Here is a 17,586-nt window from a genome sequence, read left to right on the forward strand (position 1 = left end):
ATAATAAGGAAGCAAAATTTCTATTACAGGGGCTAAAAAACTTACTTCCACCCCAGTGACTAACTGTGTCATGAAACAAAGAAACAAAATATAAGAAAGTGGAATGGGAACAGGGCAGAGCCTAAGCAACCGGGCAGGCAAACTTGTCCCAGGCACAATTCACAGCAGATTATCTGAAACCATTCTTGCAACTCTCTTTACATTCCCCTATAATAAGAGCTCAGGAGTAACTAGACTTAAAAGAAGAGGCCCTGCAGAGGTACCTCAGCAGTGGCCTGAAAATAAAGAAAAGAGAAAGGATAATGCTATTTGTGAAAAAAATAATTACTCAAAGCATTTGCTTTTGTATTCTATGAAAGGATTTTAATGTCATTTTCTCAAAAGCATGGCTAATCCATTTCAAACCTGAAAGAATATACTTTATTTCAGAGAAAGGCAAAGTACTTGCTAAATTACAAATGTCCCTTGGAAATATCAGCTTCTTCTAGCTGGTTGCACACTTTTCCTTCCATCTGCCATATTGGATTGTGTTAATGGCAGAAGGAAATGGATTACTAAAGGGTAACTAAAAGTTCTTGTTATTTTGGACTGCTCGAAGTTCAAAAACATTATACCCATACAACTATATCAAATCAAAGCAAAATCTTTAAATTTGAAATGCAATGGGATAAAATAAGCATCTGACTCCCAAGCTGTTGAAAGTATTTACACATGACATAAAATCTCAAAGTTTCTATCTCCTCTCTCATCATCCTTTCCTTCAAGCACTATTGTTTCAGATTAAAATATAATAACATTTGGCATTCGTTTTTTTTCTTTTTCTTTTTTTATTAGCTGTATGCTGGCATTATACTTTCTCTTGTATTTTAATCACAAATGAGAGGATTTATATAATGGCTTAAATAGATGACAGATTGGTCTAGAAATTTAAACTACTCTTTATGACATTGCACTGATGGAGAAATATATTGGTGCTACACATAATTCAATTTCAAAATAATTTCCAAACAGAAGTCATGGAAAAGATGCAAAAGACTGACAAAGAATCTGACAGAGTATACTACTTATTAAGGAAAATAACAAAAATATGGAACTCCCAAATGAGCTTGCTCTTTCATTTCTGGCCATCAAAACCCATCATAGTGGTGAACAACACAGCCTTTGGAAGCAAATGACCCAAGACCAAAACTTAGCTCTGCAACATAGCAGCTGTGAAACTTGAACAAATCACATGTTCTTTTAGTGCTTATACTTCTTCATCTCTAAAATAAAGATGATTATATTAACTATATCATAGAGGTGCTATGATAATTTAATGAGATAATTTACATGAACCTCACAGAACAAATTCTGGCACATGGTAAACCCTCAATAAATGCTAGGGATTATGTTTATGGTCATGCTCATGATTTTGTTAATCAGACTCCAGTTCCTCTTCTTCTTTGGTGTACCTCTTAAGAAAACTCACATGGATTTGTGTACATCAGGGATTTAAAAATAGATTTGATGATACTAAGGGGAGGAATGTATAAGTTAGAAGGCAGGAAGGTCTAAAAGCAGCTATTGCTATTGTCCAGGGCCAAAAGATATGACACACTCTAAAGATCAACATGGGAGCCTTTTCCCCTTCCCAACACTGCAACCACTCCTGATAAAGCACAGAAGCCAATTAGCAATAGGAAAACCAGCACTGTCAAGTGGCCACCTCTACCATGTTCCCAAACCCTGCCTATTTCCTAGAATATTCAGCACTCAGTTATCAAAAGAAGTTGGAGTATATGATCCCTAAGGTCTCTTGCAGTTCTTAAGGAATGTTATTTTGTCAGGGTAAAATCAGTATGTGCAAAGTATTTTCCCTAATAAACATTTAAAGATGCTAGAGGCAGGATATTCCTTCATAAAGAAAACAATCCGAGCAAATAGGGTGAGACATTACCTCATTAAAATGGAAGGTGAGAATATATGTATGATTTTATCTTTTCGAACTGTGTTCATGTGTCAAATATCTGATAACTCAATCAGCAACTAAGAATGGCAAATGCAATTCATAATGGAATGAAGCTAACATATACAAAAGATGAATAAAAGTACACCAATGAGTCTGTCACAACTCCAGTTTTAATTTCTTGTTGTAAGCTTTCACCTGAGGAATTGACTCTTAATAGGTGGAAGAGCAGCTAAGGTGGGGAAGTATAAAGTGTGGAAGGTGATTTGCATTGTGGTCCATGGAATGGAATCTTAGTCGGATGGAACCAAAGGAGCTGGTTCACTGAGCTGTATGATTTCTTCCAAAATGAACTTCTTAGCCAAGCATGGTGACACATACCTGTAATCCCAGCAACTTTGGAGGCTGAGGCAGGAGGAGTTCAAGTCTAAGGCTAGCCTCAGCAACCTAGCAAGGTCCTAAGAAACTTAGTGAGACCCTGTCTCAAAACAAAAAAATAAAAAGGGCTGTGGTGGTGGCTGAATTTTAATCAGCCCTGGTTTCAATTCACAATGCCTAAAATAATAATAATAATAATACAAAACACACTTCTTCACACTCAGGTTCTAAAATTTCCCAAGTTTTGTGTCCAGGTAAGGACTCATTGTATTTATGCCTTCTGTACAAAGGTCATCTCCTGGGAACTCTTTGACTCTGGGCAGAGTTAGATGTGCACCCTCTGTGCTCATCTGCTTAACAATAGCATATACACCATACTATAGGGTGCTGGTGAGATGTCAATTATGTACTAACAGGAAGCTATTCAGGACTCTTAATTAAACATAAGGCTTGGAGAGTAAATTGCTCTAGAGCCTGTTTCTTTCCTTCTGTGCTCCAGGATTAAGCTATTGAAGTGCTCTATCACTTTATCTAAAGAACATAAATACACTGTGATGATTTTCTTTTCTTTTTTCCCCAGAATAATTTGCTTTCTCCATAGTCTATTTTATGGATTTTTTAAACCTGAGATGGATATCAAAGTTATTTGGAAATTTTTTTTTAAACATACATAAAGTTATATGTCTCCATACCTGACTGAATGGATCAGCATCTCCTCCTCTGAGGCCCAGGTATCTGTTGCTGAGCTGGAAATTGAAACTACTTCTAAATAGGCAATTTTCTATACCTTGAGACTTTACTATTGAGCTCCAAGTATGGAGCCCTTCCAGCTGCCCAAAGCTAGGTTTATTTCTAAATCTCTACTTACAGACATCAGAAAAAAACATTTGATTAGGAAAGAGATGACTCTATGTGGCAGAAAAGCATTAGACAGCAGACTGAGGCCTCAGGTACTGGGAGCGGAAAGTGAGAAACAGAGTCCAGAGTGCCTCAGTGGCACCTGACTCCTGTCTAGATTCTGCACAGATGGTCAAGTCCTGACTATCAGAGAGGCAGTAGTCAGCTGGTGGCAAGCACATATACAGTCATATTTGGATTTCCAACCCCATGCTTGCTATTTACCAGCTAAGTAACTTTGAGCAAGTTATTTATCCTCCCTATATTCTCTTCTCAAATATTCCCTTCTAAGTTTTTATGAGAAATAAATAAGGTAAAATAAAAAGTATTTTTGGGCCAGTGCCTGGAATGCAGAGAATGCTCACGAAATATCAACCTCTACTATCATCATTTCCCACTATTGTATTTCCTGGATTGAGGCCTAACTGCAGGAAACTCCTTCATTCAAATATGCAGACCAACTTGTGGTCAAGCTCGAGGCACCCTCACCTTTCTGCTCCATGGTCTGTGTGTTATGTGCTTTCAGTAGGTGCCTATCAGCAGCAGTCCAACTAACTACAGAAGTCTCAAAAGGTCAAAAAGCCATCAAAACAGGTGCACCAGTATCTTCCTTCCACCATGATAGGTTAGAAGAGTGACAATCTGCTTGGGTTATGCCTGGATAATACATCCCCCAGCACCAAGACTCCTCTAAATAGTTCTATCAAAAGCCCATGGAAATGCAATGACTGCATGTAACACTTCTGTTTTCATTCATGGCTAATCCTTTTATATATGGGCTAGAAAAGGAATTAATTAGAAACATATTACTGAATTTTATACCTCTGGATCTTAAAGTTGGAAAAAAAACCCAGAGGAATAAAGCCATACACATGGGCAAAAATGTCATCTTTTGGGGATGGGAGTCACTGGAGATTGAACCCAGGGTCTCTTTACCACTGAGCTACACCCTCACCCCTTTTCATTTTTTATTTTAAATCAGGGTCTCTTTGGGATTGGCTAACTTCCCTTAGCATAATCTGCTCTAATGCCCTCCATTTCCCTGCAAATGCCATGATCTGATATAAGGGGGGTGACTCAAAATGGGGTAGGGAGGAAGAGCATGGGAAAAAGATTACCTCTAGGTAGGGAAGAGGGGTGGGAAGGAAAGGGAGGGGGAAGGGGAATTGCATGGATGGTGGGGATGGTGGAAAGAGACCCTCATCGTTATACAAAATACATGTATGAAGATGTGAGGGAAAAAAAAAGAATAGTGTTACCTTAGATTAGGTAGAGAGAAGTGATGGGAGGGGAGGGGAGGGGATGGGGGGATAGGAAAGATAGTAGAATGAAACAGACATTATTATTACTGTGTGTATAAATGTGACTGTATGACCAATATTATTGATTTTGCAACCTGTACACTCAGAAAAATGAGAAATTATATCCTATCTGATTCAAATGTATGATATATTAAAGTCATTGTACTGTCATGTGTAACTAATTAAAACAAATTTAAAAATTTAAAAAAAAATCAGGGTCTCACTAAGTTGCCTGGGTTGGTCTCAAACTTGCCATCCTTCTGCTGAATTCAGCCTCCAGAGTTGCCATGATTACAGGAGTGTGCGACCATGCCCAGCACAAAAATGTAGTCTTATTCTAGGTTCAGAAATATACAAGACTAATTTTTTATGCACAGTGTTGCTATGTGAACAACTTCTCACAGGTTGCTAAAAATCCTGAGGCTTCCATACCTTAAGAACACACTCACTATATCCTGTGAGAGCAGAGGGGGCAGGAGCGACACCAGATATGTCACAAAGTTCTAGGAAGAGTATTGTATAGGCAGAAAGGATCAAAGTTACCAGCTGGCCCAACCTACTCAGGGGCACAGCTGAGAAGACTGGAGCAGGGGAGGAGCTTCTCACTAAAGCTTGTCAGGATAGCAGTGGAATTGAAGTTTCAATGGCTAAAAGTGTTCTTACACTATCTAGTCATGTTTTATACAAGAAAGAAAAGGAGCAAAATTACATTTTATATGATATTTAAATTATATAGACTTTATTTTTAAATGAAAGTAACTAAGAAACAAGGACTGCTGTTTAGAACAAAATGGGTATAGCTGTTTTGGAACCTAAGCCAATAATAAGAAGAAAAAGAAGAGACACTACTTTAGTGAACTACATTTTGTATTTCTATTTGGAAAACAAACAAATAAACATATGCCTCTGAGTAAAATTGAACAAGACTAGAAGAACACCACAATCAAAATAAGACTTTATCAAGAATACAAGTAACAACAAATGTTGGCAAGGGTGTGGGAAAAGGCACACTTGTACATTGCTGGTGAGAATGCAAATTGTTGCAACCAATCTGGAAAGCAGTATGGAGATTCCTCAGTAAACTTGGAATGGAACCATCATTTGACCCAGCTATCCTACTCCTTGGCATATACCCAAAGGACTTAAAATCAACATATTATATTGATGCAGTCATATCTATGTTCATAGAAGCTCAATTCACAATAGCTAAGCTATGAAACCAGCCTAGGTACCCTTGAATAGATGAATGGATAAAGAAAATGTGGTACATATACATAATGATATATTACTTAGCCATAAAGAAGGATGAGATGATGGCATTTGCCAGTAAATGGATGAAACTGGGGGCTAAATGAAATAAGCCAGTCCCCAAAAATCATAGGCCAAATGTTCTCTCTGATATGAGGATGCTAACTCACAACATGCAGGGGGAGGGAAGAGTAAAGGTTTGCATGACTGGGACAGGGTGAAATGGGGGAAAGGAGGTAGGATGGGAATGGTAAAGATAATAGAATGGATTGGGCATAACTTTCCCACATGCATATATAAATACACGGCCAGTGTAACTCCACATCATGTACAACCACAGAATGGGAACTATACTCCATGTATGTATAATATGTCAAAGTACATTCTATTGTCATATATAACTAAAAAGAACAAATTTTTAAAACAGGAAAGAAAAATGAAGCCTTTTACCTGCCATTCTAACACAATCGCTTTTAACAGTTGGCATATTGCCTTCCTTCCAGTTTTATATTTCTGTTCCAATAATATATATACAGCTATATTGTACAGATAACACTGAATTCTTTTCACACAGCATTATCACATAAGCATTTTTTCCAACTCTGAGAAAAAAATCCCTGGAAAACAGAAGGATTAAAAGTCATTTTGGCCCATCTTCCTTTCGTGAAGCAGCTATGGCAGCAGTGCAGACGCTGAGGTGGCCCATGGGGGAGGTGGCACTGTCAGTGAACATCCTCATGGACCACGGGCTGCAGGACACCAATCTGAGGCCCAGGGGCACCATAAAGATGCTGGTGTCGGGGCTGGGGATGTGGCTCAAGTGGTAGCACGCTCGCCTGGCATGCGTGCAGCCCGGGTTCGATCCTCAGCACCACATACAAACAAAGATGTTGTGTCTGCCGAAAACTAAAAAATAAATATTAAAAATTCTCTCTCTCTCTCTCTCACTCTCTCTCACTCTTTCTTTAAAAAAAAAAAATGCTGGTGTCAATCGTTGAGGACATCAATGTTCTGCTGCACGAAATACAAATTCAGCACCCAATAGCCTCCTTGGTAGAAAAAGTAGCAACAACCCAGGATGACATCATTGAAAAGGGCACCACGTCCTTGTCATCAGAGAGCGGCTCAAACAGGCAGATCTCTACATTTCTGAGTTTTTGGAACAAATGAAAGTAAGCGGAGAGATGGATAGGGAGACACTTATAGATGGGGCCAGAACATCTCTCCATTCAAAAGTTCATGCTGAACTTGGCAGATGTCCTAAGAGAAGCTGTAGTGGATTCCATTTTGACCATTAAAAAAAAAAAAAAAAGATGAGACTATTGACCTATTCATGGTTGAGATCATGGATATGAAATATAAATCTGAAACTGATACAAGCTTAATCAGAGGGCTGGTTTTGGACCAGGGGGCCTGCCACACTGACATAAAGAAGAGAGTTGAGAATGCATACATTCTCACATACAATGTCTCACTGGAGTTTGAAAAAAAAAAACAGAAGTGAATTTTGGCTTTTCTTTTTATTTTTCTTTCTTTCTTTCTTTCTTTTACAAGAGTGCAGAAGAGAGAGAGAAACTAGTAAATGCTGAAAGAAAATTTATTGAAAATAGAGTAAAAAAATAGTAGAAGTGAAAAAGAAAGTCTGTGATGACTCAGATAAAGGCTTTGTTGTTATTAATCAAAAGGGAACTGACCCATTTTCTTTGGATGCTCTTGCAAAAAAAGGCATAGTAGCTCTGTGCAGAGCTAAATGGAAAAATATGGAAGGGCTGACTCTTGCTTGCAGTGGGGTAGTTTTGAATTCTCTTAATGACCTAAATCCTAACTGCTTGGGACATGCAGAACTTGTCTATGAGCATACTTTGGGAGTAGAGAAGTTCACCTTTATGGAGAAATGTAACAATTCCTGTTCTGTCACTTTATTAGTTCAAGGACCAAAAAAGCACACACTCAAATCAAAGGTGCAATATGAGATGGCTTGAGGGTGGTCAAAAATGCTATCAATGGGGCTGGGCACCGTGGCACACACCTGTAATCCCAGGATCTCAGGAGGTTTAGGCAAGAGGATGGTGAGTTCAAAAGTAAATTCAAATCCTGCCTGAGGAATTTAGCAAGGTGAGAAGCAACTCAGTGAGACCCTGACTCTAAATAAAATACAAAATAGGGCTGGGAATGTGGCTCTGTGGTGAAGTGCCCCTGAGTTCAATCCCCTGTAGAGCCCCTCCCCACAAAAAAATGCTATCGATGATGGCTGTGTGGTTGCAGGTGCTGGTGCAGTGGAAGTGGCCATAAAGCAGTGATTAAATACAATCCCAGTGTAAGGGCAGGGCCCAACTTGGAGTCCAGGCATTTACTGATACATTGCTCATTATTCCCAAGGTTCTTGCTCAGAACTCTGGTTTTGACCTTTAAGAAAATTAGTTAAGAATCAAGGGCAGCAGTTATGGCTCAGTGCTAGAATGCTTGCCTAGCACTGGGTTTGATACTCAGCAACACATTAAAAAATAAATAAAATAAAGAAATTGTGTCTATCTACAACTAAAAAAAAAAAAAGATTTGGGGCTGGGGTTGTAGTTCAGTTATAGAGAGCTTGCCTAGCATGAGTGAGGCACTGGGTTCGATCCTCAGCACCACATTAAAAAAAAAATAGGGGGATCCAACATGGCGGCGAGTGGGGAGGCAGCGCTTTCAGTACCTCCTCAACAACGGGGTCAGAGAGACGCATGGATACGCTTAGATTCGACCTGCTGAGAAACTCCTAGCAAAATTCCACTAAAGAGAGACCGGCCGGAAATTGGAAGGATTTTTGGAGGTGACAGTTTGCCCTAGACGAGTGAATCTCCACCACGCAGCGCAGAGGTCCAGACCCGCCAGCAGCTGCCCGCGCGACTCGGCGACTGTCGGCTGCCTGCACGCGGCCCCCACGTCAGGGCGGATAGCCTCCGAGGCGCAGCGCAGCAGGAGCGGTGCAGGGACTCTAGGAAGAGGTCTCTCGCCAAGCCTTCATGAAATAGCGAACCGGGAGCTGAAACCAACCAGAGACAGACCAGTCCCACCCCTCCCTTCGGACACTCCGGCAAGGAGCCTGGGGCCCGCCATAGCAGAGAGGTGACATCACCAGAGTTCCGCAGACAGAATTCCTTCCCAGCGGAATCCACGTTAACAGGTGTGTGACTCCCACCCCCTCCAGATACAAGCAGCCAGGAAACCTCGGGAATCTCTCCGGGGGCGTGTCTGTAGGGAAGCAGAGGGGATTCCAGATCCCCACCTCCCCTTAACACCAACGGCGACACCCAAGATCTTAGCCACCAGTTTCTGGGGGCGTGCCCACCAAAGGGGTCCGGAAAAATTAAACTGTTGGTTCCCAGATCACCCCACCACAGCACTGGGGCTTAGATGAATGACAGAGAGGGTGTTCATCGTTCGGGATATAGGACACGCGGTGGGGCTGCAAGTGTAATCAGATCCTTGGGGAACCGCCTCCTGTGAACAGGACCTGGCTGGCTGGCTGGGAGGAGGAACAGGGGGAGGGGCCGGATAAGTGAAAGGGCTCTGGACTAACAGGATTGAGAGACTCCCAGGAGCCACCTTACAGGGATTTCTGTCAGCACATAGAAGGCAGAAGCTCAGCTCGGAGGGCACAGCTCCACCTATTGGAAGAGAAGAAAATGGGATTCAGCCATAGAACAGGGGATGCCAGCATGGCAGAGATCTGATGTCATCGGAGAGCAGCTGAGGAGAGAACTTCATCGGTGCCAGCGGCGACGGAAACAGTTGGTCTCCTGGTAGGGAGGGTGAGTCACAGATACCCGAGTCTCTCTCGCTTTGTCGTCGAGCCAGAGGGGAGGAGCGGGGCCACCACCCGCGCCCGCAAGGTAAGCAGACCTGCGACAGACCGGCGGATCAGGCCCAGTGGCCTGCCAGCATGGTACACACTTCACCCCAACTGGAGTAGGGGCAGAGCAGAGCCTTTGCCCGCACCCAGATCAGGCCCAGCGGCCCGCCTGTGTGGTGGTCAAGTGACCCCAATTGGAGTGGGGGCAGAGCGGAACTGCCACCCGTGCCCGCAAGGTGGGCAGACCGGCAACCAACCTGCAGATCAGGCCCAGCGGTCCCCGGGTGTGGTAGGAGGGGCAGGGCAGAGCCTTCGCCCCCACCTGCAAGGTAGGCAGACCTGCGACAGAATGGCAGATCAGGCCCAGGGGTCTGCGGGCGTGGTAGACACCTCACACAAATTGGAGGAGGGGCAGAGCAGAGCCCCTGCCCGCACCTGCAAGGGAGACTTTTCAACTATACAAGAGCAATATAAATATATGGGGGGGGGGGGGGAATTTCAAAAACACAACAGTTTCACCAAGAAGAAAGAAACGCAAGCAGTATGAAAAGACAAGGAAAGAAAGGAATACAAGCAATGCAGGTCAACTCAACTTTAGAAGAGGTAACAGCTGCAGCAGATGGAATGTCAGATAAAGAATTCAGGATATATATGCTTCAGATGATCTGGAGTATCAAGGAAGATATTAGACAGCAAAATCAGACAATGAAAGATCACTTCGACAATGAATTACACAAACAAATCCAGGAAGCAAAGGATCAACTATACAGGGAGATAGAGGTTATAAAAAACAAACAAACAGAAATCCTAGAAATGCAGGAAGCAATAAACCAACTTAAAAACTCAATTGAGAATACTACCAGCAGAGTAGAACACTTAGAAGATAGAACATCAGACAATGAAGACAAAGTATATCAACTTGAAAAGAACATAGACAGCTCAGCAAGACTGTTAAGAAACCATGAGCAGAACATCCAAGAAATATGGGATAACATTAAGAGACCAAACTTAAGAGTCATTGGGATACAGGAAGGTATAGAACTCCATACCAAAGGAATGAGCAATTTATTCAATGAAATAATACGAGAAAACTTCCCAGACTTGAAGAATGAGACAGAATCCCAAATTCTAGAAGCCTACAGGACGCCGAATGTGCAAAATTATAAGAGATCCACACCTAGACACATTATAATGAAGATGCCCAACATACAGAATAAGGAGAGAGTTTTAAAAGCTACAAGAGAAAGGAAGCAGATTATATTTAAGGGTAAGCCAATCAGGATAACAGCTGATCTGTCAACACAGACTCTGAAAGCTAGAAGATCCTGGAATAACATATTTCAAACACTGAAAGAAAATGGGTTCCAACCAAGAATTGTGTATCCAGCGAAATTAAGCTTCAGGATGGAAGATGAAATTAAAACCTTCCACGACAAACAAAAGTTAAAAGAATATGCAGCTAGAAAACCATCTCTTCAAAACATCCTCGCCAAAACATTACAGGAAGAGGAAATGGAAAATAACAATGAAAACCAACAGTGGGAGGTAGGACACTAAAGGGGGGGGGAATAATCAAAGAGGAAAACAAACCATGTTTAGTAACAGAAATAAAAAAATATGGCTGGAAGAACAACCCATATCTCAATAATAACCCTAAATGTTAATGGCTTAAACTCACCAATTAAGAGACACAGGCTAGTAGAATGGATCACAAAACAAGACCCAACAATATGCTGCCTACAGGAGACGCATTTGATAGGAAAAGACATACATAGGCTGAAGGTGAAAGGTTGGGAAAAATCATATCACTCATATGGACTTCGGAAACAAGCAGGAGTGTCCATACTCATATCAAATAAAATAGATTTCAAGCCCAAGTTAATCAAAAGGGATAAAGAGGGACACTACATACTGCTTAAGGGAACCATACACCAACAAGACATAACAATCATAAATATATATGCCCCAAACAATGGTGCAGCTATGTTCATCAAACAAACTCTTCTCAAGTTCAAGAGTCTAATAGACCACCATACAATAATCATGGGAGACTTCAACATACCTCTCTCGCCACTGGACAGATCTTCCAAACAAAAGTTGAATAAGGAAACTATAGAACTCAATAACACAATTAATAACCTAGACTTAATTGACATATATAGAATATACCACCCAACATCAAGCAGTTACACTTTTTTCTCAGCAGCACATGGATCCTTCTCAAAAATAGATCATATATTATGTCACAGGGCAACTCTTAGACAATATAAAGGAGTAGAGATAATACCATGCATCCTATCTGATCATAATGGAATTAAACTGAAAATCAACAATAAAAGAAGGAAGGAAAAAGCATACATCACTTGGAGGATGAACAATAGGTTACTGAATGATCAATGGGTTATAGAAGACATCAAGGAGGAAATTTAAAAATTCTTAGAGATAAATGAAAACACAGACACAACATATCGGAATCTATGGGACACATTGAAAGCAGTTCTAAGAGGAAAATTCATTGCTTGGAGTTCATTCCTTAAAAAAAGAAAAAACCAACAAATAAATGATCTCATACTTCATCTCAAAATCCTAGAAAAAGAAGAGCAAAACAACAGCAAAAGAAGTAGAAGGCAAGAAATAATTAAAATCAGAGCTGAAATTAATGAAATCGAAACAAAAGAAACAATTGAAAAAATTGACAAAACTAAAAGTTGGTTCTTTGAAAAAATAAACAAAATCCACAGACCCTTAGCCATGCTAGCGAAGAGAAGAAGAGAGAGAACTCAAATTACTAGCATACGGGATGAAAAAGGCAATATCACAACAGACACTTCAGAAATACAGAAGATAATCAAAAATTATTTTGAATCCTTATACTCCAATAAATTAGAAGATAGTGAAGGCATAGATAAATTTCTTAAGTCATATGATCTGCCCAGATTGAGTCAGGAGGACATAGACAACCTAAACAGATCAATATCAATCGAGGAAACAGAAGAAACCATCAAAAGACTACCAACTAAGAAAAGCCCAGGACCGGATGGGTATACAGCAGAATTTTACAAAACCTTTAAAGAGGAACTAACACCAATACTTTTCAAGCTACTTCAGGAAATAGAAAAAGAGGGAGAACTTCCAAATTCATTCTACGAGGCCAACATCACCCTGATATCTAAACCAGACAAAGACACTTCAAAGAAAGAAAACTTCAGACCAATATCTCTAATGAACCTAGATGCAAAAATCCTCAATAAAATTCTGGCGAATCGGATACAAAAACATATCAAAAAAATTGTGCACCATGATCAAGTAGGATTCATCCCTGGGATGCAAGGCTGGTTCAATATACGGAAATCAATACATGTTATTCACCACATCAATAGACTTAAAAATAAGAACCATATAATCATCTCGATAGATGCAGAAAAAGCATTCGACAAAGTACAGCATCCCTTTATGTTCAAAATTCTAGAAAAACTAGAGATAACAGGAACATACCTCAATATTGTAAAAGCAATCTATGCTAAGCCTCAGGCTAGCATCATTCTGAATGGAGAAAAATTGAAGGCATTCCCTCTAAAATATGGAACAAGACAGGGATGCCCTCTCTCTCCACTTCTGTTCAACATAGTTCTCGAAACACTGGCCAGAGCAATTAGACAGACGAAAGAAATTAAAGGCATAAAAATAGGAAAAGAAGAACTTAAATTATCACTATTTGCTGATGACATGATTCTATACCTAGCAGACCCAAAAGGCTTTACAAAGAAACTATTAGAGCTGATAAATGAATTCAGCAAAGTGGCAGGATATAAAATCAACACGCATAAATCAAAGGCATTCCTGTATATCAGCGACAAATCCTCTGAAATGGAAATGAGGACAACCACTCCATTCAAAATATCTTCAAAAAAAATAAAATACTTGGGAATCAACCTAACAAAAGAGGTGAAAGACTTATACAATGAAAACTACAGAACCCTAAAGAGAGAGATAGAAGAAGATCTTAGAAGATGGAAAAATATACCCTGTTCATGGATAGGCAGAACTAACATCATCAAAATGGCGATATTACCAAAAGTTCTCTATAGGTTTAATGCAATGCCAATCAAAATCCCAATGGCATTTCTTGTAGAAATAGAGAAAGCAATCATGAAATTCATATGGAAAAATAAAAGACCCAGAATAGCAAAAACAATGCTAAGCAGGAAGTGTGAATCAGGCGGTATAGCGATACCAGACTTCAAACTATACTACAGAGCAATAGTAACAAAAATAGCATGGTACTGGTACCAAAACAGGCGGGTGGAACAGTGGTACAGAATAGAGGACACAGAAACCAATCCACAAAACTACAACTATCTTATATTTGATAAAGGGGCTAAAAGCATGCAATGGAGGAAGGATAGCATCTTCAACAAATGGTGCTGGGAAAACTGGAAATCCATATGCAACAAAATGAAACTGAATCCCTTTCTCTCGCCATGCACAAAAGTTAATTCAAAATGGATCAAGGAGCTTGATATCAAATCAGAGACACACCGTCTGATAGAAGAAAAAGTTGGCTACGATCTACATACTGTGGGGTCGGGCTCCAAATTCCTCAATAGGATACCCATAGCACAAAAGTTAATAACTAGAATCAATAAATGGGACTTACTCAAACTAAAAAGTTTTTTCTCAGCTAAAGAAACAATAAGAGAGGTAAATAGAGAGCCTACATCCTGGGAACAAATCTTTACTCCTCACACTTCAGATAGAGCCCTAATATCCAGAGTATACAAAGAACTCCAAAAATTAGACAATAAGAGAACAAACAGCCCAATCAACAAATGGGCCAAGGACCTGAACAGACACTTCTCAGAGGAGGACATACAATCAATCAACAAGTACATGAAAAGATGCTCACCATCTCTAGCAGTCAGAGAAATGCAAATCAAAACCACCCTAAGATACCATCTCACTCCAGTAAGATTGGCAGCCATTATGAAGTCAAACAACAACAAGTGCTGGCGAGGATGTGGGGAAAAGGGTACACTTGTACATTGCTGGTGGGACTGCAAATTGGTGCAGCCAATTTGGAAAGCAGTATGGAGATTTCTTGGAAAGCTGGGAATGGAGCCACCATTTGACCCAGCTATTCCCCTTCTTGGTCTATTCCCTAAAGACCTAAAAAGAGCATGCTACAGGGACACTGCTACATCGATGTTCATAGCAGCTCAATTCACAATAGCAAGACTGTGGAACCAACCCAGATGCCCTTCAATAGACGAATGGATAAAAAAAATGTGGCATTTATACACAATGGAGTATTACTCTGCATTAAAAAATGACAAAATCATAGAATTTGCAGGGAAATGGATGGCACTAGAGCAGATTATGCTAAGTGAAGCTAGCCAATCCCTAAAAAACAAATGCTAAATGTCTTCTTTGATATAAGGAGAGTAACTAAGAACAGAGTAGGGATGAAGAGCATGAGAAGAAGATTAACATTAAACAGAGATGAGAGGTGGGAGGGAAAGGGAGAGAAAAGGGAAATTGCATGGAAATGGAAGGAGACCCTCAGGGTTATACAAAAGAACATACAAGAGGAAATGAGGGGAAAGGGAAAAATAATACAAGGGGGAGAAATGAAGGTCAGTAGAGGGGGTAGAGAGAGAAGAGGGGAGGGGAGGGGAGGGGAGGGGGGATAGTAGAGGATAGGAAAGGTAGCAGAACACGACAGTCACTAGTATGGCAATATGTAAGTCAATGGATGTGTAATTGATGTGATTCTGCAATCTGTATATGGGCTAAAAATGGGAGTTCATAACCCACTTGAAGCAAAGTGTGAAAGATGATATATCAAGAACTATGTAATGTTTTGAACAACCAACAATAAAAAAAAATTAAAAATATATATATATATATAGTCCATTCACAACTAAAAAAAAAATTAAAAAGATTCAAGTAGAATATTCACAATCGGGTCAGCTTACTTAATGGTTTTGACTTAAACACAGGTGAAGTGGATGTTTGCAGCAGAAATATATGTATATGATAACTACTGTGTAAAGAAACAGCTTCTTGGCTCCTGTACTATGATTGCCACCAACATTCTCCTGGTGATGTGATCATTTGATCTGGAATTTCCTCTCTAAAGGGTTGAATTTAAGCTTCCTTTGTGTCTTCTTCCCTTGAAGACTATAGAATTACCCTGAGGGATATAGCTGTGGATTTTTGTCCAAGCCTCAAATGATTGTTCAAGTAATGTTTTTCTCTATATGAAAAAAAAAAAGATGGGGCACATATTCAAATTATGGTGTGAAATTATAATTACAGTATTTTTAATTGCACTGAGTGTACATGCATAAAGCAGGTCATTTTTACCCAGTGAACAGGATGCTTTGTTTTACTTACAGTGACATAAAATTACATGTTTGATAAGCACGTTATCTGCCTTATCAAATATTCCTTGAAAAACAAAAAGTTATTTCAACTAAATTGAGTTGTTATAATTTAATTAAGGTTAACATTGGTTAAAAATTTTAAATATAATTTAAATCACCTATAATTTTCTATTGTTGATATATGACAGAATACTGATATATGTTCAATATGGTTTTCTATTCCCTACATTTCCCTGCACGAGCAACCATCCTGCCCTACGTGAAGTCCAAGACTCTCCCCTCCAGGCAGGAGACCTCTCCCACCTGGGTGTCTGGGGGAGCTTGCATACCGCTGCAGCCAGGGCAGAGTGGACTCCCTTCTCCAGGAGGGAAACCTCTTCCACCTGGGTGTCCCAGGGAGCTCCTTTTGAGCCACAGAAATATTGAGAGAACACAGTGTAGAAGAGGAATTAACAAGAGAGTCCAGTCTCATCTCCCCTCTCTTATCTCCTGCTCAAGTTCTGCCTGATTTCAATAATCTTCCCACCTTCTATTTAATCTATAGCTGATAACTTTTCATGTCCATTTGAAGGAGCAGATTCTGAGAAGGCAAAGACTGAAGAAGAGAAAAATGCAGAGAAGCAAAACAATGGGAGGATTCTGTCAAATGCTAAGTATATCAATTCAACTTATGCATTCTGGAACAACTAGAGAAACAGTCACAGGTTGGGTTCAGGGGAACACCAAACCAATGTGAGTCAGACCTTGACTAAAACCCCCATTGATACTTGATTTCCATAGGTCTCTACTTTTACTTGAGGGCCACAGTGACATTTTGGATCTTCTGGAATTGATGCCAGTTCAGAGCCAATGTGCATTAGTCCCCCAAAGTTCTGATTATTTCTTTTTCCTCCAATGTATAGTCACTCTGGTGAAAGAGCCTAGGTCCCTTTGGGGAAAGGATGGGAGAACAGTATACCTGTTCATTAGTGTATCAGAGTACTTCCTCAAGGGGACCTGGCCTCTGCCCTTCAAGGGTTCTGGGTCTGAAAACTGGTTCAAGCCATGACTGCTTGCCTCTATTTTACTATCTATCTTATCTATTGAATAGGTCTACACGAGCCAGACCATTCTGATCATTGTTTTGTCATGCTTTTCCTCTATTGTTTTTCCTAGTGATGGTAGAAGCAACCAATCAACACCATTATATTTCTTGGTTTTCCAAAACTGTTCAAAAGTATCATGTATAGAATCACTGAATCCCTTGCTTCTCACAAGTAATGAATTGGGAGTTTCAAATTCTTTTGCTCTGCATATCTCTTCAGACAGTTCATGTATGAAAAACATGGTAGTGCTCTTCATAGTACCAGAAGGAGAGTCTTTAGCAACTTTAGATTGAATCAAATTAGAAAGCCTACTCAAGAAACCACAAAGACAATTAAGGAAATCCGTCCTTACACTTCTGTTTCTCTAGAACCACTCCCGGTATACAACATAGTCAGGAGTTTGTTTTGTTTTTTCATTCCTGGGGATAGAACTCAGGGCCCTTCACATGCTAGGCAAATGTTCTACCAATGAGCTATATCCCCAGCAAATCATATGTATTCACTTCGCATT

General features: G+C 40.1%; 1 pseudogene; it reads left to right on the forward strand.

Annotated features, from left to right (window-relative positions):
- Positions 1-15,714, forward strand: part of LOC114105251 (T-complex protein 1 subunit zeta-like) — a 66,338-nt pseudogene extending 50,624 nt beyond the window's left edge.
- The last annotated feature ends 1,872 nt before the right edge of the window (positions 15,715-17,586 follow it).

The sequence above is a fragment of the Marmota flaviventris genome, chromosome 5 (genome assembly GCF_047511675.1).
Source record: "Marmota flaviventris isolate mMarFla1 chromosome 5, mMarFla1.hap1, whole genome shotgun sequence".
Taxonomy (NCBI): domain Eukaryota; kingdom Metazoa; phylum Chordata; class Mammalia; order Rodentia; family Sciuridae; genus Marmota; species Marmota flaviventris.